This window comes from Prionailurus viverrinus, chromosome C2 (assembly GCF_022837055.1).
Source record: "Prionailurus viverrinus isolate Anna chromosome C2, UM_Priviv_1.0, whole genome shotgun sequence".
NCBI lineage: Eukaryota > Metazoa > Chordata > Mammalia > Carnivora > Felidae > Prionailurus > Prionailurus viverrinus.
This window is the reverse complement of record NC_062569.1, coordinates 9,746,853-9,772,180: the sequence shown is the minus strand read 5'-3', so window position 1 is coordinate 9,772,180 and position 25,328 is coordinate 9,746,853. Positions and strand designations below refer to the sequence as shown.

General features: G+C 41.0%; 1 protein-coding gene across 1 annotated transcript in view; it reads left to right on the top strand.

Moving 5' to 3' along the window:
• The window catches only part of CCK (cholecystokinin), a 125,095-nt gene that overhangs the window by 46,498 nt on the left and 53,269 nt on the right, over positions 1 to 25,328 (top strand). Inside the window, exons 3-6 of the mRNA XM_047874118.1 lie at positions 10,253 to 10,405; positions 11,780 to 11,881; positions 15,389 to 15,520; positions 19,707 to 19,820. The gene's annotated coding sequence lies outside the window, so the exon portion shown is untranslated. The remainder of the gene's footprint in view (positions 1 to 10,252; positions 10,406 to 11,779; positions 11,882 to 15,388; positions 15,521 to 19,706; positions 19,821 to 25,328) is intronic.

Here is a 25,328-nt window from a genome sequence, read left to right as displayed (position 1 = left end):
AATTTCTTTCATAAGCTTTCTATAGTTTTCAGTGTATAGATTTTTCACCTCTGGTTAGATTTATTCCTGGGTATTTTAGGGGTTTTGGTGCAATTGTAAATGGGATCGATTCCTTGATTTCTCTTTCTGTCACTTCATTGTTGGTGTATAGGAATGCAACTGATTTCTGTGCATTGATTTTATGTCCTGCAACTTTGCTGAATTCATGAATCGACTCTAGCAGTTTTTTGGTGGAATCTTTTGGGTTTTCCATATAGAATATCACTCTTTCCATATTGAAGAGTGAAACTTTGACCTCCTTCTGGCCGATTTGTATGCCTTTTATTTTTTTGTGTTGTCTGATTGCAGAGGTGAAGCTTCCAATACTATGTTGAATAACACTGGTGAGAGTGGACACTGTCTTGTTCCTGACCTTAGGGAGAAAGCTCTCAGTTTTTCCCCGTTGAGGATGATATTAATGTTAGGTCGTTCATATATGGCTTTTATGATCTCGAGGTATGATCCTTCTATCCCTACTTTCTTGAGGGTTTTTATCAAGAAAGGATGCTGTATTTTGTCAAATGCCTTCTCTGCATCTATTGAGAGGATCATATGGTTCTTGTCCTGTCTTTTATTGATGTGATGAATCACGTTAATTGTTTTCAGATATTGACCAGCCCTGCATCCCACGTATAAATCCCACTTGGTTGTGGTGAATACTTTTTTTAATGTGTTGTTGGAGCCGGTTGGCTAATATCTTGTTGAGGATTTTTGCATCCATGTTCATCAGGGAAATTGGTCTATAGTACTCCTTTTTAGTGGGGTCTCTGTCTGGTTTTGGAATCAAGGTAATGATGGCTTCATAGAAAGAGTTTGGAAGTTTTCCCTCCATTTCTATTTTTTGGAACAGTTTCAAGAGAATAGGTGTTGACACTTCCTTAAATGTTTGGTAGAATTCCCCTGGAAAGTCATCTGGCCCTGGACTCTTGTTTTTTGGCAGATTTTTTTTTATTACTAATTAGATTTCCTTATGGTTATGGGTCTGTTCAAATTTTCTATTTCTTCCTGTTTCAGTTTTGGTAGTGTTTTTTTTTCCTAGGAATTTGGCCATTTCTTCCAGATTGCCCATTTTATTGGCGTATAATTGCTCATAATATTGTCTTATTATTGTTTTTATTCCTGCTGTGTTGGTTGTGATCGCTCCTCTTTCACTCTTGATTTTGTTTCTTTGGGTCCTTTCCTTTTTCTTTTTGATCAAACTGGCTAGTGGTTTATCAATTTTGTTAATTCTTTCAAAGAACAAGCTTCTGGTTTCATTGATCTGTTCTACTGTTTTTGTTTTTTGTTTTTGTTTTTGTTTTTTTGGTTTTGATAGCATTAATTTCTGCTGTAATCTGTATTATTTCCTGTCTTCTGCTGGTTTTGGGTTTTATTTGCTGTTCTTTTTCCAGCTCCTTAAGGCGCAAGGTTAGGTTGTGTATCTGAGATCTTTCCTCCTTCTTTAGGAAGGCCTGGATTGCTATATACTTTCCTCTTATGACCGCCTTTGCTGAGCCCCAGAGGTTTTGGGTTGTGGTATTACCATTTTCATTGACTTCCATGTACTTTTTAATTTCCTCTTTAACTTCTTGGTTAGCCCATTCATTCTTTAGTAGGATGTTTTTCAGTCTCCAAGTATTTGTTACCTTTCCAAATTTTTTCTTGTGGTTGATTTCGAGTTTCATAGCGTTGTGGTCTGAAAATATGCAGGTATGATCTCAATCTTTTTGTACTTACTTAGGACTGATTTGTGTCCCAGTATATGGTCTATTCTGGAGAACATTCCATTTGCACTGAATAAGAATGTATATTCTGCTTTAGGATGAAATGATCTGAATATATCTGTTAAGTCCATTTGGTCCAGTGTGTCATTCGAAGCCATTGTTTCCTTGTAGATTTTTTTATTACATGATCTCTCCATTGTTGTAAGTGGGGTGTTGGAGACTCCTACTATTATGGTATTACTATTGATGAGTTTCTTTATGCTTGTGATTGATTTATATATTTGGGTGCTATCATATTTGGCACATAAATGTTTACAATTGTTGGGTCTTCTTGGTGGACAGACCCCTTTATTATGATATAATGCCCTTCTTCATCTCTTGTTACAGTCTTTGTTTTAAAGTCTAGATTGTCTGATATAAGTATGGCTACTCCAGCTTTCTTTTGTTGACCATTAGCATGATAGATGGTTCTCCACCCCCTTATTTTCAATCTGAAGGTGTCTTTAGGTCTAAAGTGGGTCTCTTATAAACAGCATATAGATAGATCTTGTTTTCTTATCCATTCTTTTACCCTATGTCTTTTGATTGGAGCATTGAGTCCATTGACATTTAGAGTGAGTAGTGAACAATATGAATTTACTGCCATTATGATGCTTGTCGAGTTGGAGTTTCTGGTGGTGTTTTCTGGTCCTTTCTAATCTTTGTTGCTTTTGGTATTTACATATAGATATAGATATAGATATAGATATAGATATAGAATTAGATATAGATAGATTGATAGATAGAGATAGAGATAGAGATAGATATTTTCATCTTTTCTCCCCTCAGAGAGTCCCCCTTAAAATTTCTTGCAGGGCTGGTTTAGTGGTCACAAACTCCTTGAATTTTTGTTTGTCTGGGAAACTTTTAACTCTCCTTCTATTTTGAATGACAGCCTTGCTGGATAAAGAATTCTTGGCTGCATATTTTTCTGATTCAGCACACTGAATATATCCTGCAACTCCTTTCTGGCCTACCAGGTTTCTGTGGATAGGTCTGCTGCAAACCTGATATGTCTTCCCTTGTACGTTAGGGTCTTTTTTTTCCCTTGCTGCTTTCATGATTCTCTCCTTGCCTGAGTATTTTGTGAATTTGACTATGATATGCCTTGTTGATGGTGGGTTTGGGTTGAATCTAATGGTAGTCCTCTGTGATTCCTGGATTTTGATCTCTGTGTCTCTTCCCAGGTTAGGGAAGATTTCTGCTATGATTTGCTCACATAACCGTTCTACCCCTATTTCTCTCCCTTCATCTTCTGGGTTGTGATTCTGATGTTGTTCCTTTTTTTCAACGTTTATTTATTTTTGGGACAGAGAGAGACAAAGCATGAACGGGGGAGGGGCAGAGAGAGAGGGAGACACAGAATCGGAAACAGGCTCCAGGCTCTGAGCCATCAGCCCAGAGCCCGACGCGGGGCTCGAACTCAGGGACCGCGAGATCGTGACCTGGCTGAAGTCGGACGCCTAACCGACTGCGCCACCCAGGCGCCCCTGATGTTGTTCCTTTTTAATGAGTCACTGATTTCTCTAATTTTTAAATCGTGCTCTTTTGCCTTCATCTCTCTCTTTTTTTCTGCTTCATTATTCTCTATAAGTTTGTCCTCTATATTGTTAATTCTCTGCTCTGCCTCATTCATCCTTGCCATCACTGCATCCATCCATGATTGTAGCTTGGTTGTAGCATTTTTAATTTCATTCTTGCTATTTTTTATTTCTTTTATCTCTGCAGAAAGGGATTCTAATCCATTTTCAACTCCAGCTAGTATTCTTATTATCATGATTCTAAACTCTGGTTCAGACATCTTGCTTGTATCTGTGTTGGTTAAATCCCTGGCTGTTGTTTCTTCGTGCTCTTTCTTTTGGGGTGAATTCTTTCATTTTGTCATTTTGAAGGGAGAAAAGGAATTAATGAGGTACAAAAATTAAAATTAAATAAATATTAAAATTATAACACACACACACACAAATCAAATAAATGATGCTAGATTCTAGGTGTGTTTTTCTCTGGGTGTTGAAAGTGGTTTGACAGATTAGAGAAAAAAAGGGGGGGGGAGAAAAAAGGAAAATCATTTGAGAATTTGAAGAAATGAATACACTAAGGTAGACTAAGATGAGATGATGGGAGTAAAATAGAGTTTGAAAAAATATACACAAAAGTAAAGAATAAAGTAGAAAAAAAAGAAAGAAAATTAATAAAAATTGAAAATAAATTTGAACTTTTCTTTTTCTGTGTTCAAGAAAAAGAAATGAAAAAGAGAAAAAAGATTAAAAAAAGGAAATCATTTGAAAATTTGAAAAAGTGGATACACTGTAGTAGACTAAAATAAAATGATGGAAGTAAATAGAATTTGACAAAATCTATATAAAAGCAAAAAATATAGCAAAAAATTAAAGAAAAATATTTTTAATAGAAATTAAAGTAAAAATGAAGTTTTTCTCTTTCTGCATTCAAGAAAAAGAAAAGAAGCAAAAAAGAGAAAAAAACGAAAAAGAAAAAAGGGAAATCGTTTGAAAATTTGAAAAGGTGAATACATTGAAGTAGACTAAAATAAAATGATGGAAGTAAAATAGAATTTGAAAAAGTTTACACAAAAGTAAAAAATATAGTGATAAAAATTAAAGAAAAATATTTTTAATAAAAATTGAAATTAAAAATGAGTTTTTTCTCTTTCTGTATTCAAGAAAAAGAAGTGTAAAAGAGAAAAAAAAAGACAGAATATTGAATAGATGAACCTGCTAACAGATTGAAGTAGGACTGAAATTGCTTCATTTTCCCCTAGAAGTCAGTCTGTGTAGTTCTTTATAGTCCATAAATTAAGTCAGCGGTGAGACTTGTGTTCTTGAAGAGCGAAGTTGGCCCAGTTGGGCGGGGCTCGGTGTAACAGCTCTGCTCTCCACTAGATGGCGCTGCTAGCCTACTGGGGTGGATTATTGTGGTGCTCGTAAGTGCGTATGCGCATGCGCGGTGAAAATGGCGTCACCCAGGTACCCAGTCTGTTCTCCTGGATCAGCAATCGCGTACCCATCCTAGTCTTCAGCTTTCGTCCATTCCCTGCTCTTTCACTCTCCGTGACCAGGCCCCAGGCAGTACATCTCTCCCAAGTTTTGTCTCAAATGCACCTGTTTTCCCCGGCCTCTTACTTCTGAAGGACTGTGGCTTTGACCTGCTCGCCCCTCTGCGGGAGGGTCTCACCGAGCAATGGCTGAATTCTGGCTGCACCCCGGGAATGCTTGCTGGACCCTGCTGCTGCCAGTGCCCCGAGACTATGGCCAGGTGCCAGCCTGCCTCAGAAAAAGTTCGAGAGATAGTGTAGCAGCAGGGATTATGGAAAATCACAACACACATCTGACAGGCTTCATCCCCAAAGACCTTGTTCCAGCACCAGTGAATGTGGCCACTATCTGGGGTCTGCTGGGACCAGGTGGCTTCAACAGTCTCTACCAAATGTCCTTCCAGCAGTGGACCCACTTTTCCCCGTGTGGCCCAAGAACCTCCCGGACCCCACTCTGTTCCTGGGGATTCGCCCTTCCCGCCAGAGCACCACCAGGTATCGAGCTGAGGAGTTGCAGACTGCGCTCCCCTTGTTCACAGTCTTAATGGAATTTAAACCCTCTCCTTTCTCCTATTTTAGTTTAGCCCCTGCGGCTGTTTCCAATTTTCCACTTTCTCTCCAGCTGCTTTTGGGGAGGGGTGCTTTTCCCGTATTCTCCCCCCACCCCAGTATCCTTTCCTCTCTCTGCTCACGAAAGTACCTCACTTCCTGCACCTTCTTGCTCCCCAAGTTCAACTCTCTGTGCCGAGTACCTGCTGAATTCTGTGGTTCAGGTTGTGCAGGTTGTTGTGTTAATCCTCCAGTCAGTTTTCTAGGTGTGTAGGATCCAAAGTCAGATGCTTAACCAACTGAGCCACCCAGGTGCCCCAAACTTTAATTATTTTCAAAAAGTGTCCCTGTGGAAAAAACCATTTATACTGGGTAAACTCAGAGTCAGGTCAAATAAAGACATTCTTGTGGGTGGGGTCTTCCTGTTAACCTTTAAACAGGTCAAGTAATTACAATTCTCTGAGAACAGGGCTTTGAAGAAGCTCAAATCTCATTTTGCTCCCTCCAACAGCTGCCAAGCTGCAGGTTTTTATTGCAATTGTGGTGGATTGGTTTTCAAGGCAACCATAAAGCTGGGGTGATGGAAATACCTAAATTAGAATGCCACAAAACTCACTGTGCTACCAAGAGTAAGTCATTTTTCTTGAGTCAACACTCCCTGAATAGCTGTAAGCCTTTGGTTAATTTCCTTTTGGTTAAGTTGATCCAGGTAATTGTTTTTCTTAGTGTTCTTGTTGCTTCTATGAGAAGAGAATTTTGAGAAGTCCTTACTCTATCATTTTTGCTTACATCATTCCTCCTGGTACAGTTTTAATTTGAGCTTTTCTCGTAATAAATGAAGTTAAATATGTTTTCATATGTTTAAAAGCCATTTGCACTTTTTTCTGTGAACTGTCAGCCATGTCTTTTGCCCATTTTTCTATTAATGTTTTTTGGACTTTCTTCTCGATTTTAAGAATGCTTACATATTAGAGAGATTGGCCCTTGGTACATGATACAAATTGTAAATATTTTTTCTCAGTTTGTCATTTGTCTTTTGACTTTGCCTTTGGTGTTTGTCTTATTTTGTCATGCAAAAACTTTGAAAAGTTTTTAAAAGTTAGTTAAATTTATCAATCTTTTAAAAAATTGCATCTTAATTTTAAGTTGTAACTAGAAAGGCATTATCCACTTCTGGTTTTTTAATTAAACTATATTTCTTTCTAGTACTTATGATTTCATCTTTTACATTTAGATTGGATCTATTTGAAGTTTATTTGAAGGATATGTATGAAGTATAGGTCCAGTGTGATATTTTCCCAAATGGCTAGCCAGTTGTCTCAAGATCAATTATTAAGCATCCCGTTTTTTCCAGTAATTTAAGACACCACTTTTATCATGTACTGGATTGACATATATACTTGGGTCTACTCCAAGTTTTTTTATTCTGCTCCATTGGTCTTTCAGGCACCAATACAATATCAGCTTAAATACTGAGTTGAGGATTTCTGTGGCTGAGGAATATTCCATTGTGTATATGTGTATCACATCTTCTTTATCCATTCATCTAGCAATGGACATTTAGGTTACTTCCATGTCTTAGTTATTGTAAATAATGTTGCAGTAAACAGAGTGGTGCATATATATTTTCAGCTTATAATTTTTGTGGATGCCTGGGTGGCTCAGTTGATTGGGTGTCTGACTTCGGCTCAGATCATGATCTCGCGGTCTATGAGTTTAAGCCCCGTGTCAGGCTCTGTGTTGACAGCTCAGAGCCTGGAGCCTGCTTCAGATTCTGTGTCTCCCTCTCTCTCTCTGCCCCTTCCCCACTCTCTCTCTCTCTCTCAAAAATAAATTTAAAAATTTTTTAATAAAAAAATTAAATTAAAAAAGTTAGAATTTTTGTTTTCTTTGGGTACAACATGAATGGACCTAGAGGGTCCATTTGCTAAGTGAAATAAGTCAGAGAAAGACAAATACCATATGATTTCACTTATATGTGGAATCTAGAAAACAAAACAAATGAACAAACAAGCACATAAACAGAAAAACAGAAACAGACTCAAATACAGAGAACAAACTTGTGGCTGCCAGAGGGGAAGGAGTTGGGGGATAGGTGAAATAGGTGAAGGTGATGAAGCAGTACAAACTTCCAGGTGTAAAATAAATATGTTCAGGGGATGAAAAGTACAGTATAGGGAATATTGTCAATAATGTTGTAATAACTTGTATGGTGACAGATGGTAACTATATTTACCACGATGAGCATTGAGTAATGTATGGAATTATTGAATCACTATTGTAATACGCTTGAAACTAATATAACATTATATTTCAGCTGTACTCAATAAAAAAATATTGAAGACTTCCAGTATGTTTCAATATACGGTAAAGCTAGACTCTATCCCCTGGTACCTTCTTCTTTTCAGGATTTTCCTGCCAAATTTTGCCTCTTTATTTCACCATAGAAACTTTCTATTTGTCTTTTCAAGTTCCAGAAGAGAAAAAACTTGGTGCTTTTGTAGAGATCACATTAAATTCCTTAAGTAACTTGAGCAGGATTGAAATCTTTATGATGTTGTCTTCTTGTCCAGGAATATATATCTCATATTTCACTGGTTAGGTCTACCTTTTTGACATCAGGAATCTTGTGGATTTTGGTGCATAAATGTTTCTTAAATATTAAACATTTCTTAATTTATTTCTGCATGTTTTATCTTTCTGGTGTTAAAAAGCAGTGGCAAGAGTTATTTCTTTCCCTTGTTCCTAGGCAAAGAAAAGTCTTCAGTATTTCCCCATTAAATAAGAAGCTGAACTTCAGGTTGAAACATGTCTATTTTATCAGAACTTGCCCTAACTTTCAAAGTATTCTTTTAGCCAGAGGGAGAATTATGTTCCAGAGTTGTGTCAAAGAAAGGTGTTTAAGAGAATTGTAAGTAATTTAAAGAATTGTAAGTGGCAGGAGGGTAGCTTGCCTATATGAGAGGCAGGAAATGAAATAGAGACCATTTAAGGACACATGATGAAGATCTAACAAACTGTGCTAGAGAGCTTGAACCTTCCATAGTTGTAAAAACAAAAAATCACTGAGAGATTTTAAGCAGAGGACAGCATGATTGGACTTATGTTTTAGTGAGATTCTTCTGGGGGCAATGGCTAATAAATTCCATTAACAAAGCATTTCAAACACGACTGCAAATCAGACCAGACACCATTCACTGAATAATCCAGGAGGAATAACAAGTTAGGTCCAGAAAACCAAATCATAACCATGTCACTTTTTTTGTAATGACTTAAAAATAATGGAGTCAGTAGATCTACTTAAGACTAAACATGAGAGACTTTTTTCTTTTTCTAAATTTTAAAATGTTTATTCATTTTTTGAAAGAGAGACAGAGCACAAAGGAGCGAGGGACAGAGAAAATGGGAGACACAGAATCCGAATCAGGCTCCAGGCTCTGAGCTGTCGGCACAGAGCCCGATGTGGGGCTTGAACTCATGAACTGAGAGATCATGACCTGAGCTAAAGTCAGACACTTAACTGACTGAGTCACCCAGGCACCCCGAAAGACTTTTTTCTATTTACCTATTTCCAAAACCTGGAAGTCCTCCTAGGGAGAGTCAGCTCTGGGTGACTGTGCTGAGTCAGACCCGGTCAGGAAGTGCTGTACCTTAAAGAGGCCCTCAGCAACATGGTGGGACCTGGGCGACCCTTTCAGCAAGCCCCAGAATCACTTTCATTCGCTGAGGACATGACTCTTTTCTCTCCTTTTCTTTTCCTGAGTGGAGTGCTGGAAATAGTCAAGCACAAAGCACAGCATGGTGGACAAAGAATATGATGTTTGTGTTCATGAAAAATTCAACCCTAATTATACCTCTGGGAGCCAGTGGGAGTTATGAAATAGTGTGCCCGGGATGTTCATCTTGTTAATAGATGCCAACCATGGGGTACTTATTTTCCATGCCATTTATAAAGACTTTGATGGACAGAAAAAAAGCTGCTTGCGTCAGTCCATAAAGTTATAAGATGTAAAGGATATTACAGTAATTCTTCGGGATGATTTTCATTTAGTAGCTGGTCTATGAGAATGCCTTTCCTCCCGTTAGTGCAATATTCCAGCAAATGTAATAGTCAGCTTAGCAGGAACTCTCAAAACTTTACTCACTAACGTTGGCTCAGACACCAGGGATACATTTTGCTGCCATTTAAAAGTAATTATTTTTAATATGTTTGTGAAAGAAATGGTTTAAAAATTTTATTTCTGACTCTCAGTTTAGGAGTGATAGTGCCTAGATTTCAATCACATGGGTTGACTGACATACAGAAGGTCATGGTGTGACCCCAACATGACAGCCAGCTTTCTGAAAGCAAATGAGCAGTCAGGTAAGGTGAACACAAAAAAAGGAGAAAGAGAAAACTAGCTAGTCCCTTTGCGGGACAAGGAGTATCAGCAAGTTTCTTTGGCCTGATACCAAGATCTGAATGTCAACTTTAGTGACTTTTACCAATGTTTATGCAGGTTGAACCATATGAAACTCCTGATAGTCTACTGGTTTTGACTGACAAAATCATATTTCATATGATTCAACCTGCTGCTTTCGGGGCAATATCATGTCCACACCCTAAAACTTGGCATAACCTGCAATTGCTTTAACTCTAAAGCCTTAAGCTGCCTGACTGCAGCCTCCTGTCCTCCTAAACCTCTCATGTCCTCATTTCTATAATGAATCCATGTCTGCAGCCAAGACCAGTTTGCAGATCTGCTGGCCCATGGAGCCAAAAGTCCCCTGGGCATCTCAGCAAGGAACTCCCTCAGCGTGATAATTTTTTTTCCTCTTTTGTTTTTCTGTTTTTTTTTTTTTTTTCTTTTTTAACCCTCACTGAATGTAGTGACTCACCGCCATTGAAGAGAATGAAGGAGAATGTGCCACTTCTGAGACTGAGTCATGGGAAGCACCGCGGCCTCCATCTTGGATGAGAAGCAACAAGGAACGTATAAATGAGAGAAGGCAGAGAGGACTGTGACAAGGAGTCTGCGACTTTGTGAGTATCATAAAGTCAGTGGTGCCCTCCATCATTATCCTTTCAGATGCTCAGGCTGTGCTTTGTGGCCAGTGGAAATTGGCCTTGGTGTTTAGCAGACTTGGCCCTAAGCTGTTTCTCTGTCTACCCTTGCTCCCTTGGCAATTGCACTGGGTTCTCTCAGGGCTTTAGACCCCTTCCACCTGCTGATGATCCCAGTAGTCCTATCTCCTCCTCAGCCCCATCCTCTGAACTTCAGACCCTCACCTCCAGCTTCCACCCAGGTGTCTATCTGCGCATTGATGTTTGAAGGGCACCTCCACCCAAACCCATCATCCCCCCATTTCACTGTAGGAAATGGAAGCTTCAACCTTCCATTTACTTGGTTCAGAATGCTTAGAGGCTCCTTGACCTTTCTCTTCCTCACACCACACTGGGAGATCTCCTTTCACTGCATGAGCCAGTCTGACCCTGTCATCGCTCTCATGGAACTTATGCAGGTCTAAGCCAACTTCATATCTTGCCTAGATTTGGGGAACAGTCTCATACAAGCACTCACTGCCTCTACTCTTTCCACCAGAAGGATCCTCTGAAAAGTGTGTCAGACTGTATTCCCTCCTTTCTTGAATCCTCTGATGGCCCCACCTCATTCAGATACAGTAGGGAGCAAAACCAAGTTCCTCCCCTTGCGGAGATGGCACTCAAGTTGAGACAGACAAAATTTAACAACAACAATCTAACATGTAAGCAGGTGATGAGAACAAATGGCTTCTTTGTTTGAACACTTGAGCTCCCCTAAAGAGACATTTCCAGGAGTAGAAATGTCTTCAGTATCCGGTACAAGTCCTGGCTGGATTCAGACAGTGCTATGTTCCTGGGCTCCCTGAAGAATGAGGACAGGCTGCAGTGGGAGAGCCCAGACTTTGGAGTCAGGCAGACACAGCTCCACCCTGGCCCTGCCCCCCCCACAACCTGCAAGGTCTACCTATCGAATCCCTTCTCCCATGAAACAGGCTAAAGAGAGTATCTAATTCAGGGTATTTTCCTGAGGATTCAGTAAGATAGTACATAGCACCAAAGATAATGCCTGCTACCAAGTAATCATTCAACAATTGGTAGCTATTATTGCCAGTATTAATGTTAATATTGTCCCCAAGACCCAGATTTTTTTTTTCAATCGGCAAGAGTAGAAATTCCAAACACAAGAAATCACAGCCTTATAAAAATTTGAATGAAAGGAGCCTACAGTGGTAGGGTTTTTGAGAACTGCCCCAGGGAAGGAAATTTCTCTGAGTACAGTATCAGTACCATGATGGAGGATCCTAGTCATGGCAGGAGGGGAGACACAGGATCAGGGGCCAGAGCCTGATACTCTGTTCTTTTTGTGGCCGCCAGGGCTGTGCTAGGACAGAAGAGGCAGTTTAAGACACTGAAAGATGGACATCAAGACAAAGGGTGGAAGGTGGTGAGGAGATGTGGGACATCTCTAACCTGCTGGTGAGTTAGAGGCCCTGAGCAGCTTGCCCAATGTGGGCCTCCCCCTGATGAGATGGCAAGTAAATTTCCAGTACTGTAGTACTCTCTATGGCCTATTATTTGGATCAACCAGCACTGATGTCCAGTCAAAGCTTTGCCATGGTTGGGTGGACAGCAGACTTCTGGAGCATGGAAAGAAGACAACACTGAACATCAGCCACTGTCTCCCACAAGGGTTGACAGTAGGATTCTGCAGATAGTGCTGAACACAAAGGGGCCTTGGAGAGCGTGATGGGACAGAAATCTTGTCTGTGCTCTAAGTTGGTCATCTGAGGGACTCCTTCTTGTAACTCAGCTATTCAAAGGTGGATATTTTAGCAAATATGTCTGCCCAGCAGGGGTGCCTTTTAAAATTTTGCCTCGTGTGCTAATGGGATCCTGCTCACACCCCTGTCCAGGGAGGAAAGGGACAAGGTGGCTTGGAATGCCACAGTCATCACTACCTCTATGTCTCTCATTTAGGAAGGTTGGGGTTAAGCTTCCTTATCCATAAATAGTCAATGGTAAACATATTGAGCTTGAGGAAGTCCAAAAACTGTCCTCTACTCCCAGAAGACATGCTACTCAAATTAAAGTGGAGACTGGGAGAGTATTGTCAGATCTATTTTGGAAAAGGAGGAGGTATCTCCTCCTGCAGCAGATGGGAGGCCTCCATGGCCTCAGGGGCAGGAGCATTACCAAGTTCTGTGCCTGGGCTTCCTATGAGGGCATCTCCATGGCTACTTTTCTAACATCCCTAGAAACAAGGACCAGACTAATGTAGACATCTGCCAGAGGGCAACTGGAATTTTCCACATGGAACCACCACACCCTTGATGGAGAATGCCAGGAAGGGAGGAGTGGGAGAAAGGCTAATAGAAGAGGGGAGATGAAGAGTCAAAGCGTCAGCAGAGAGAACCACCAATTAGCTTGAGTGAACAGCCCAGGACTCCAGCCTTGGAGAGCACAATGGAGAAATGAGGAGCTGGCTTGGATAATGGAGAGGCTACAAAGTCACCCCAGAGGGATGAGACAGGGTAAGACATGGCCTAACATGTCAGGAAGAGAGACCAGGAAGGTAAAGAGAGTCTGGTAGGGAAGGGTTGGGCTACACAGGGCTGCAAAGTCTCCGATCTTTATACCTGTTGCTGGCCTTAAGGGGGTGAGCATTGTCAGTTGAGTCCAATAAACATGACCACAAAGGATGCCCCTATGTCTGAGCAGAGGGACAGGGATGTTTCCTGAGCAGAGTGAGAAGTTAGAGCCTATGGAGGGTCTTCAGGGATGGCCTTCAAGAATGGGGGGCTGGAGGGGAGGCTAGGTGTCTCAGTTAAGGATCTAACTCTTGGTTTTGGCTCAGGTCATGATCTCATAGCTTCATGAGTTTGAGCCCTGCATTGGGCTCTGCGCTGGCAGCGTGGAGCCTGCTTGGGATTTTCTCTCTCCCTCTCTGTCTCTGTCCCTCCCCCTGTCAGGCTATTTCTGTCTCTCTCAAAATAAATAAATAAACTTAAACATTAAAAAAAAAAGAATGGGGGGCTGGAGAACTCTGTGGGTGGGGGTACCTGCCACCTTCCACAGCGTTCATGCCTACATGCTCCGATTTGTGATGCAATCTGTGATTCTTGAGTATAAAAACAAAAACTGGGGCCCTTGGGTGGTTCAGTTGGTTGAGTGTCCGACTTTGGCTCAGGTCATGATCTCACAGTCCATGAGTTTGAGCCTCGCATTGGGCTTGCTGCTATCAGTGTAGAGCCTGGAGCCTGCTTCAGATCCTCTGTCTTCCCCCCCTCTCTGACCCTCCCCCTCTCATTCTCTCTCTCTCTCAAAAATAAATAAAAAATTTTTTAAAAAGAACAAAACCTTCATGATAGGGGGCCCCCAATTTCCTCCTTGCCTTCTAACCTTGCTCCTTTTCCTTTCTTGTTTGCAAGACCTTTCACCTTGCAAACTATGACTAGACCATAAGCCACAAGGCTTGCAAAGAAACTTCTTGGAATATACTATTCTGATGGTGTTAGGATTGCACCTGGGCAAGGGGCACAAAAACAGAAACAACCTCCAAACCGTGAGTTTCCACTGAAGTCCAACACTGCTTCCTAAACCCACACTGCACGTCCGCAAAGTCAGCTTCCCCTCTCCTATAAACACCCTGGCCCCGCTTTAATCTGGGGCCACCTGTCCCTCAGGTGTTCTCTGATGTGCATCAGTTGAATAACTCTTTAATCTTTATTCAAGTCACCTAAATAACTTTCTTTTGACAGCTGGTACTCAGACAAATGGTCCTAGAACATTATTTGGGTCATCCGTTCCAAGGCCGTCTTCTGGCAGGTGTCCAGTGGTGTTCAGACGGGGCGGGATCAGCCTCTCTCCCCCGCGTCACTGGGCTTTGTCTGGCACCACTCTACTGAGCACAGGGCCATGGGGCACAGGCGGAGTGTGAGCGTGTGTGTGGGTGACTGAGAGCAAACCAGATGAGCGCCGGGAAGATGACACCCTGCAAGGAAGGGAGGTGGTGTGGGGGAGGGGCAGGGGAAGAGAAGTTGAGTCTCCTTCGGTGTGTGCAGATCGTGAATTTCATCTCCTGAACTGAGGAATGAAGAATTAGAACTTGCTTTATATTCCATGATTCTACTTAACTTCTCACTCAAGTCCCATTCTGCCGGGCTGTAGGAAAAACGACGTTCGTCCTTTCTGGGACACCTCACCTTCTAGGTGGTCCTGCTTTCCTGGGTCTTGCACAGTGCCAAGGCCCTGGGGTAGGGAAAGCTCTGTGGTCCTTAGTCATCAGGCCTGCGGTTGTCATTCTGATTGCTTCTGGACAGGCAACTCTTGGTGACACCCATGCCGGAAGCCTATCTTGAATGTATCTCTCTCTGGAGTCTGGCCACCTCCCTGGTGGGGCTGCCAGGAAATAGGGCAGTGCCCCATCCTCCCCCGGGACCATGGCCTCGCTCTTCCTTCTCTTATGCCCAGTGGAGAGCAATCTATTTTCAGTCTGGGGAGAATCCGTCTCCTTTTATGTTTCTTTGACTATGGTTATTCTCAGGAATTCACTTGTAAGTGTAAAGGCAACACCAGCAGGACTTTCAGAGTACGTCTATTTTCTGACTTGCCACATGCCTCGGCTGAAGCAGTGTGCACCAAGCTGACTTAAATGAGAAGGGAAAAGGGAAACAGATGGGGAAAGAGTACATACATTTATGTATCAGTTAGAAATCTTCTGGTTTCTCCCCGCCTCCCATGTCATCTGCTCTAAGCTGAGGCTGGGAGCCTGGGGTTTGGAATTTGTGGGTTCGGGAATGCTCCCTGGAGCTGAGGGTGGGGCCAATCCCTACCAGGGCAGCTTGGCTAGGGATAGGAGAAGGAGGTTCTCCAAACGGAGTATTACCATAAAGGAGGGAATTAGAGCAGCAGGAAATACTCGGCAGTCTTCTGTGACCTTTCCCTATTCCATAATGACTAGATGTTTCTCCTCTGTGTCCCTAGAACACCTTCCTCCACTGGCACAGACCGCAGTCTGGCTTCATTCCTGCCTCCCTCTTCAGACAGAGAGCTCCCAAACTGAGGACCTGTATTTGTTCGTCTGGGGACCCTAAGCCCCTGAAAGGTAAAGACTGAGTAAGTAACCCATTGGAATGTTATGGAATCCCTGTCCCTGCTGCAGGTGACTGGCCTGCAATGGGTGACTGAGGCCTGGGTGTGGAAATTGTGGCTGACACTAAACTGTGCCACTCAACAAAATTAGGATCAGTGGATTCAAAGCATGGGCCAAAGCAAGCCAGATAAAATGTAATGCTTCAAAACATAAAACCGTGGACTTGAATTGCAAAATTCAGCTGGGATGAAAGTGATTTGATGAAAGAGTAGAGCCTATAAGCAAGATGTAGAGGTTCTAATTACCTTCAACTCAGTATGAGTCAATAATGTTACATGACTGGCAAAGAACAAAAATCAGAGTAAAAACAGGTAGTTTGATATAAGGCTACATTAGGAGAAGTATGCCATCTAAAACAAAGGAGGTGATAGCCCTCTTATTTCCCTCACTGCATCCAAGTCAAATCTTTCCTGGGATATAATGTCCAGCCCTGTGCACTATGTCTCCTGGGACACATGACTGAACAGAATACCTTCAAATAAAAGTAATCAGGAGGGTGCTTTCATCTCAAAACCTGATCTTGTCTTGTCTTTAAATGGTACTGTATGTACTCGATATCCCTGTGGAAAAAAAGGAACGTACTGAAAACTAACACACAAATACACAAAATTTAACTCAACACAGAACTGAAAACTATAAACGTCAAGAAGAAAACATTAAGAGAAGATTCTTTGCAATGCTGGGGTTGGTAAAGATTTCTTAAAACATAAACTATAAAAGAAAAATAATGACACATGGACCTCATCAAAATTCACCCAGAATTCTTTGAAATTCACCCAGAAGAAAACAAAAATGCAAGCCACAGACTGGGAGAAAATATGTGCAGTACATGTATAAGACAAAGAACTTGCAGCCAAACATAAAGAACTCTTTAACTCAATAAGAAGAAGACAAAACAATACAGTAAGAAAACATGCAAAAGATTCAAATAGACACTTCACAAAAAAGATATACAAATGGCCAATAAGCCATGCAAAGATGTTCAACATCATGATTCATTAAGAAAATAAAAATCAAAATACCATATACTTAACAGAATGGCTAAAAGTAATGAGTCTGACCCTACTGAGTGTTGGCAAGGCCGTGGAGCAACAGGAACTCTCACACACGGCTGGTGGGGATGTGAAGTGATGTAACCGCTTGGAAAACAGCATGACAGTTTCCTAAAATGTCAAACATACACTTGCCCTACGAACTAGCCATTCTACAACTATGTATTTACCCAAGAAAAATGAAAATACATGCCCACACAAAGAATTATACACATGATAACAAATCTTTATTTGTAATATCAAAAAAAAAAACCTGGAAGCAACACAAATGTACATCACCAGGTGAATATATAAAAAAATTATACGGGGCACCTGGGTGGCTCAGTCAGTTAAGCGTCCGACTTCAGCTCAGGTCGTGATCTCGCGGTCCGTGAGTTCGAGCCCTGCATCGGGCTCTGTGCTGACAACTCAGAGCCTGGAGCCTGTTTCGGATTCTGTGTCTCCCTCCTCTCTCTCTCTGCCCCTCCCCTTTCCATGCTCTGTCTCTCTCTGTCTCAAAAATAAATAAACGTTAAAAAAATTTTTTTTTAATTATGGTATATCCATACTGTGGAATATTACTCAGCAAGAAAAAGGAACAGACTGTGCATGTGTGCAACAACCTGGATAAATCTCAAAATAGTTATGCTAAATGAAAGAAGCTAGACAAATAAAGTACATGCTCTCTGATCCCATTTATATATAATTATAGATACATGCATATATATTTATATTTATATACATTCCAGAAAACGCAAACCTGTCTGAAGTGTCAGTGTAGTTGGTGCTGATGCAAATTGTCATCCTGATTGCAGTGATGTGTACATATGTCAAACTGAACAAATAGCACACTTTAAATATATGCAATTTTGTGTATTTCAATTGTGTCTGTGAAATTGGGGGAGGGATCTTCTCTTGGAAGAACGTAAAGTCACATCAGACGTGGCTGGCACTAGCATTGAAAATTCTAGGATTGCTGAGACAAGAGACTAGTAAAGCGATGCCTGGAAGGCCTGAGGGCTGCCCCCGTTGTTGAAGTGCCCGGGGAGAAAAGGCGAGGGTTCTGGAGAAGGGGTCACTTCTTGCGTGGAAGATCTTGCGGCACGATCTGCTGTATGGTCGCCAAATGCAGGCAGAGAAAGTCAAGTGTCAATGCCCATGGGGATCCTGTTCCAGAAGGAACCAACTGGAATTTGCTTTCTGGACTTCGTCTGAAAGTTTCACATTAGTAGCCACCAGACAAGAGTTTTCCCTGCCAAGTTTGTGATTGGGGTGGGTTATAAGTGGACAGGAGTTGGCCAAACCAAATGTTAGAGTCTGACACACGCTGTGGCAGAGCCACTTGACCTTCCCCACATGACACAGCCAGTGTGGCTTCCCTGTGACCCTTCAGCTGAGCATTTGCACTGGCGGTTGCCCGGTTCTGAGCACCACGTCACTGCCTCCTGCTCCTCTGTATCTGAGGAGTGGTTTCAAGACTTAGAACTGTAATGTGATCGTTGTTACCACTGCTGATTAATAACATGGGCCGGCATTTGTTTAATACCTGACCGTGGATACGATTGCAAAATTAGACTCCAAACTATCCAATGTCCTATAGGCATTAAAATCATACCTTTTGGGGTGATTCTTTCTTTTGGACAGAAATCACGTGCAACATCGATCTTCTACTGGGTAATGAGGTATCAGCTAATTTAAAAAGTATTCCTCGTTGGTGAATTAGTAGAGACATTACTGACGATGCACTTTACATGTATTCATTCTATCTTCAAAACAACCTCTGGGATAGGAAGTAGTATTACTCTCATTCTACACAGAAGGAAACTGAGACACTGAGAGATAGAAGAATAATTACCCAAACTCAGGGAATAAGACAAAAAAAAAATGATGACTTCATCTATCAACATCATACAAAGAGCTTTTAGTGACAAGCCTCCTAATGGCCATATAATTATCTGTGGGTGAGGTGGAGTGTAATTTTATTTGACCTACTATGTAGTATTTACTGTGTTACCTAAATGGCGATGTAGGGAGGGCACCAAGGTGGCTCAGTCAGTTGAACATCTGACTTCGGCTCAGGTGATGATCTTGAGGTTTGTGGGTTCAAGCCCCGCATCGGGCTTACTGCTGTCAGCGCAGAACCCACTTCGGATTCTCTGTCTCTCTCCCTCTCTCTCAAAAATAAATAAACCTCAAAAAAAATCCCTTTGAAGTTGTAAATGGAATCAATATGTCAGCTCCCACACTAAAAAGTAGAAGAGATGAGGTGAGGACAACAGCCACGGGTTTTCCAGCAGTGAGAGAAAGGGCCAGGGATGGGTCCCAGTAACTTGTGAATCAAGTCCCCATTCCAACTAACTCATTAAAATATTCATCACTAACATGAAAGTACTTGACCTTGCAAAATGATAACAGTGCCAGACCCCAATTAGATGCAATGGCAATTAGTATTTTTAAAATGGTGTATCCAGAAGACAGGTGCTGCGGATATAAGTGGGTTGTTGACCCATCTGCTGAAGTAAGTGCCACTTTCCTCGTCATCTGGGATGCTAGCACAGTGTTAGGCCAATGGGGAAACATCATTGGTGAAAGCAAAAATATCAGAACCAACCTAAAGTGTAGGTGAAGTTAAATAAATCATTTGTGGAATTCTCTGTACCCAGTTTTCAAAATGAGGGGTTCCTTGCCATGCTCTGGGAAGGTGTCCATGGTTCTCGTGCCCACACAGCAGCAGCCCTAAGAAAATAATTATTTTTAAAAAAAATTTTTTAACGTTTATTTATTTTTGAGACAGAGAGAGACAGAGCATGAACGGGGGAGGGGCAGAGAGAGAGGGAGACACAGAATCGGAAGCAGGCTCCAGGCTCCAAGCCATCAGCCCAGAGCCGGACGCGGGGCTCGAACTTACGGACCGCAAGATCGTGACCTGAGTCGAAGTCGGACGCGTAACCGACTGAGCCACCCAGGCGCCCCAGAAAATAATTATTAAATGAGTAAGTGGGTACATTGTTAAGTGAACAAAAGTAAACAGTACATACAACAGAATTCCATTTATTGTTTCAAAAGGGGCTACATGTGTTCAACGATATTTATTTTTTTCCTATCTGCATAAACACAGAAAATATCTGGAAGAATATGGTACCCAACTGCTACAGTGGCTACTTCTGAAAAGAGATTGGAAAGACAGAGAGGGGATTTTCCAGTTCAGAAAAGTGAAATCAGGTGCTGGAAGGTAAGGGCTCTAGAATGTATGTGAAATGACAAAAGTGAGATAGAAAACTTCACATCACATACAAACACAGTTTCCTAAGACACCTACCATGTATGTTCACTTCGAAAAAATAAAAATATACAAAAAATTAAAAGCAGTCATCTTTAGATGGTGGGTCACGACTGACTGTTGTTTTCTTTGATGCTTTTTCTGTATTTTCCAAAATGCCTACAAGAAAGGTTTATTATTTTCACCAATAAACATGTACGCTTTTTAAAGGAAAAGAAAGTGGGGCACCTGACTGGCTCAGATGGTAGAGCATGTGACTCTTGATCTTGGGGTTGTGAGTTCAAGCCCCATGATGGGTGTAGAGATAGATTACTTTAAAAAGAAAAGAAAAGTAAAGAAGCATACCCACACTGAGTTTTGTTAGTGTGAAGGCATGCATGCTCCTTAGCCCTGTAACCCAGGGGAAATTTACTGGGTTCCCTGACCACAGAGCAAGGAAATTTCTCCCCATGGCAGGTGAGGGAGGTCTTACCCAGCCACTCACAGACTGTGACTGAGGCTCACAGGTGCCCGGATTGAAATGGGACAAACCTGTATAATCGCGCTTCCCGGACGTGCTCACTCCACACCAAGTCATCCATCCACTGGGTGCACAGGCTGGCAGTTCTTGTTCATTCACTGTGAATGTCATCACCTATCCCCAGGCACAGTGACTTCTGGCTCATCACACTGCTCCCAATAGGTTTAGGAATTAATCACCTTTGAAACGAAATCAGGCAAGTTTGAGATAAATAGGCAAACATCACCGAAATTGAGTTCTCTGTGTATGTGTTTCCGAAGGCATGGTGCATATCCCAGAAGACGGTGTATAGGCTAGAAAGCAAGTTCAAGCATCATGACTGATGTCTCCTGACAGCCAGGGAGCCTCTCCAGACAGTAAGCTAAGAGAGCTGTACTTACCAATTTTGTCCTTCACAAGTGAGGAAAACAGAGATATTGTCATAAAAGCTTGGAACGAAAATCAACAGGGTGTAGACCCGGAGCACCCTAATTTGGGTAGATGGGGTCATCCCTCATTGCACTGAGGTCAAGGAATCACTTCCACACAGCTCATCTAGAAATCTTGGGGTAACATGTGTCTATTCCAGTTTAAGTATTGATACCAGTGCTGGGACCTCCTTCTCCTATTGACCCAGAACAATTTATGAAAGGGGGAGGGAATCTTGTATTATACCCACGTGTACAAAAATAAATGAGGTAAAATACTCATCCCCTTGTGGCTGGTGGAAACTCCCCAAAAGTCATGTTTCAAAATATATCAAGTATGTGACCTTATTTTCTTATTATTTACATTTTTTTAAATGTTTTATTTATTTATTTTTTGTTTTATTTATTTTTGAGAGAGAGCGCACAGCTGGAGTGGGACAGAAGGGTTGGGGGGGGTGGGGGGACAGAAGATCTGAAGCAGGCTCTGTGCTGAAGGCACCAAACCTGATGTGGGGCTCGAACTCATGAACTGCAAGATCATGACCTGAGCCCAAGTAAGATGCTCAACTGACTGAGTTGCCCAGGTGCCTCTCTCATTATTTTTAAAAAATCTACAATGAATATAGATTATTAATATAATCAGGGGGAAGTTACATACAAAATAACTTGGGATGGGCCCAGAACACTTCATTTTTAAAACTCCTAGGTGATTCTAATTTATACTAGATTTTGAGAACTGCTCCTCTAAACCTGTTCTTTAAAGCTCCTCAAAGAATATAATAAATATAATATAATATAATATTATATAATAATATAATACAATACAATACAATACAATACAATACAATACAATACAAGAAAACATAGCAACACTTGAAGGCTAAGAAAGGATACTGCCCCATGCGAGAAATATTCAGGAATATCTCTGAGATGTAGTGAAAGTAGACCAAAATACAAGGGGGGCTGAGGCACAATCCATCACAAATGAGGAAGAGCGCGTCTGGGGAGAAAACTTGTCTGCTGCTAGACGGAACCCTGGTGATGTCCCTGGGCTGTGGTTGGGAGCGGGAGAGGACTGCCTGCCAGCTGCAGGGTGCTTCAGATGCAGGATATTTTGGGCCATGTCCTCATCATTTTAAGAAATTCCCTTCTATTCCTAGTTAGAGTCTTTTTAGTTTTCCTTTCAGGAATGAGTTGATTTTTTATAAAAAAAAAAATTTGTAATCTAGTGAAATGCGCATATGTTTTTCTTCCTTAATGTGCCAATCAAGTGACTGACATTAAAATTTTCCTAAAGTTGAATCATGTTTGCATAGCTAGTATAAATCTTATTTTTAATATGCTGCTGGATTTAATTTGACTTTTTTGGGGGTAGTTTTCATCTTTATTTTTTTAACTTATTTTTTAAATTTACATCCAAGTTAGTTAGCATATGGTGCAACAATGATTTCAGGAGTACATTCCTTAATTCCCCTTACCCATTTAGCCCGTCCCCCTCCCACAACCCCTCCATTAACCCTCTGTTTGTTCTCCATATTTAAGAGTCTCTTATGTTTTGTCCCCCTCCCTGTTTCTATATTATTTTTGCTTCCCTTCCCTTATGTTTGTCTGTTTTGTATCTTGAAGTCCTCATATGAGTGAAGTCATGTGATTTTTGTCTTTCTCTGACTAATTTCGCTTAACATAAAACCCTCTAGTTCCATCCATGTAGTTGCAAATGGCAAGATTTCAGTCTTTCTGGTTGCTGAGTAATACTCCATTGTATATATATACCACATCTTCTTTATCCATTCATCCGTTGATGTACATTTGGGCTCTTTCCATACTTTGGCTATTGTTGATAGTGCCGCTATAAACGTGGGGGTGCATTGCATGTGTTCCTTCGAAACAGCATACTTGTGTCCCTTGGATAAATACCTAGTAGTGCAATTGCTGGGTCAGAGGGTAGCTCTATTTTCAATTTTTTGAGGAACCTCCATACTGTTTTCCAGACTGGCTGCACCAGCTTGCATTCCCACCAGCAATGCAAAAAAGATCCTCTTTCTCTGCATCCTCGCCAACATCTGTTGTTGCCTGAGCTGTTCTTTTGAGCCATTCTGACAGGTGTGAAGTGGTATCTCATGGTGGTTTTGATTTGTATTTCCCTGATGATGAGTGATGTTGAGCATTTTTTATGTGTTGGTTGACCATTTGGATGTCTTCTTTGGAGAAGTGTCTATTCCTGTCTTCTGCCCATTTCTTCACTGGATTATTTATTTTTTGGGTGTTGAGTTTGATAAGTTCTTTATAGATTTTGGATACTAACCCTTTATCTGATATGTCATTTGCAAATATCTTGTCTCATTCCATTGGTTGACTTTTACTTTTGCTGATTGTTTCCTTAGCTGTGCAGAAGCTTTTTATTTTGATGAGGTCCCAATAGTTCATTTTTGCTTTTGTTTCCCTTGCCTCTGGAGACATGTTGAGTAAGAAGTTGCTGTGGCCAAGGTCAAAGAGGTTTTGCCTGCTTTCTCCTTGAGGATTTTGCTGGCTTCCTGTCTTACATTTAGGTCTTTCATCCATTCTGAGTTTATTTTTGTGTATGGTGTAAGAAAGTGGTCCAGGTTCATACTTCTGCATGTCACTGTCCAGTTTTCCCAGCACCACTTGCTGAACAGACTATCTCTATTCCATTGGCTATTCTTTCCTGCTTTGTCAAAGATTAATTGGCCACACGTTTGTGGGTCCATTTCTGGGTTCTCTATTCTGTTCCATTGATCTGAGTGTCTGTTTTTGTGCCAGTACCATACTGTTTTGATGATTACAACTTTGTAGTATAGCTTGAAGTCGGGGATTGTGATGCCTCCTGCTTTGGTTCTCTTTTTCAAGATCGTTTTGCCTATTTGGGGTCTTTCCTGGTTCCATACAAATTGTAGGATTCTTTGTTCTAGCTCTGTGAAGAATGCTGGTGTTATCTTGATAGGGATTGCATTGAATATGTAGATCGCTTTGGGTAGTATCGACATTTTAACAATATTTGTTCTTCCTATCCAGGAGCATGGAATCTTTTTCCATTTTTTTGTGTCTTCTTCAGTTTCTTTCGTAAGCTTTCTATAGTTTTAAGTGTATAGATTTTTCACCTCTGGTTAAATTTATTCCTAGGTATTTTATGGGTTTTGGTGCAATTGTAAATGGGATCGATTCCTTGATTTCTCTTTCTGTCACTTCATTGTTGCTGTATAGGAATGCAACAGATTTTTGTGCATTGATTTTATATCCTGCGATTTTAATGAATTCATGGATCAGTTCTAGCAGTGTTTTGGTGGAATCTTTTGGGTTTTCCATATAGAGTATCACGTCATCTGCGAAGAGTGAAAGTTTGACCTCCTCCTGACCTATTTGGATGCCTTTTATTTCTTTGTGTTGTCTGATTGCTGAAGCTAAGACCTCCAATACTATGTTGAATGACAGTGGCGAGAGCGGACATCCCTGTCTTGTTCCTGACCTTAGAGAGAAAGCTCTCAGTTTTTCCCCCTTGAGGATGATATTAGTGGTGGGTCTTTCATATATGGCTTTTTTGATCTCGAGGTATGATCCTTCTATCCCTACTTTCTTGAGGGTTTTTATCAAAAAAGGATGTTGTATTTTGTCAAATGCTTTCTCTGCATCTATTGAGAGGATCATGTGGTTCTTGTCCTTTCTTTTATTGATGTGATGTATCACATTGATTGTTTTATGGATATTTAACCAGCCCTGCATCCCAGGTATAAATCCCACTTGGTCGTGGTGAGTAATTTTTTTAACGTATTGTTGGATCTGGTTGGCTAATATCTTGTTGAGGATTTTTGCATCCATGTTCATCAGGGAAATTGATCTGTAGTTCTCCTTTTTAGTGGGGTATTTTTCTGGTTTTGGAATCAAGGTAATGTTGGCTTCATAGAAAGAGTTTGGAAGTTTCCCTTCCATTTCTAGTTTTTGGAACAGCTACAAGAGAATAGGTGTTAACTCCTCCTTAAATATTTGGTAGAATTCCCTGGGAAAGCCATCTGGCCCTGGACTCCTGTTTTGGGGGGAGATTTTTTATTACTGGTTCAATTTCTTTACTGGTTATGGGTCTGTTCACATTTTCTTCTTCCTGTTTCAGTTTTGGTAGTTTATATGTTTCTAGGAATTTGTCTTTCAGATTGCCCATTTTATTTGCATATAGTTGCTCATTATATTCTCTTATTATTGTTTGTATTCCTTCTGTGTCGGTTGTGATCTCTCCTGTTTCATTCTTGATTTTATTTATTTGGGTCCTTTCCTTTTTCTTTTTGATCAAACTGACTAGGGGTTTATCAATTTTGTTAATTCTTTCAAAGAACCAGCTTCTGATTTCATTGATCTGTTCTACCGGTTTTTGTTTGTTTGTTTGTTTTGGTTTTGTTTTGTTTTGTTTGTTTTTGTTTTGATAGCATTGATTTCTGCTCTAATCTTTATTATTTCCTGTCTTCTGCTGGTTTTATTTGCTGTTCTTTTTCCAGCTCTTTAAGATGTAAGGTTATGTTGTGTATC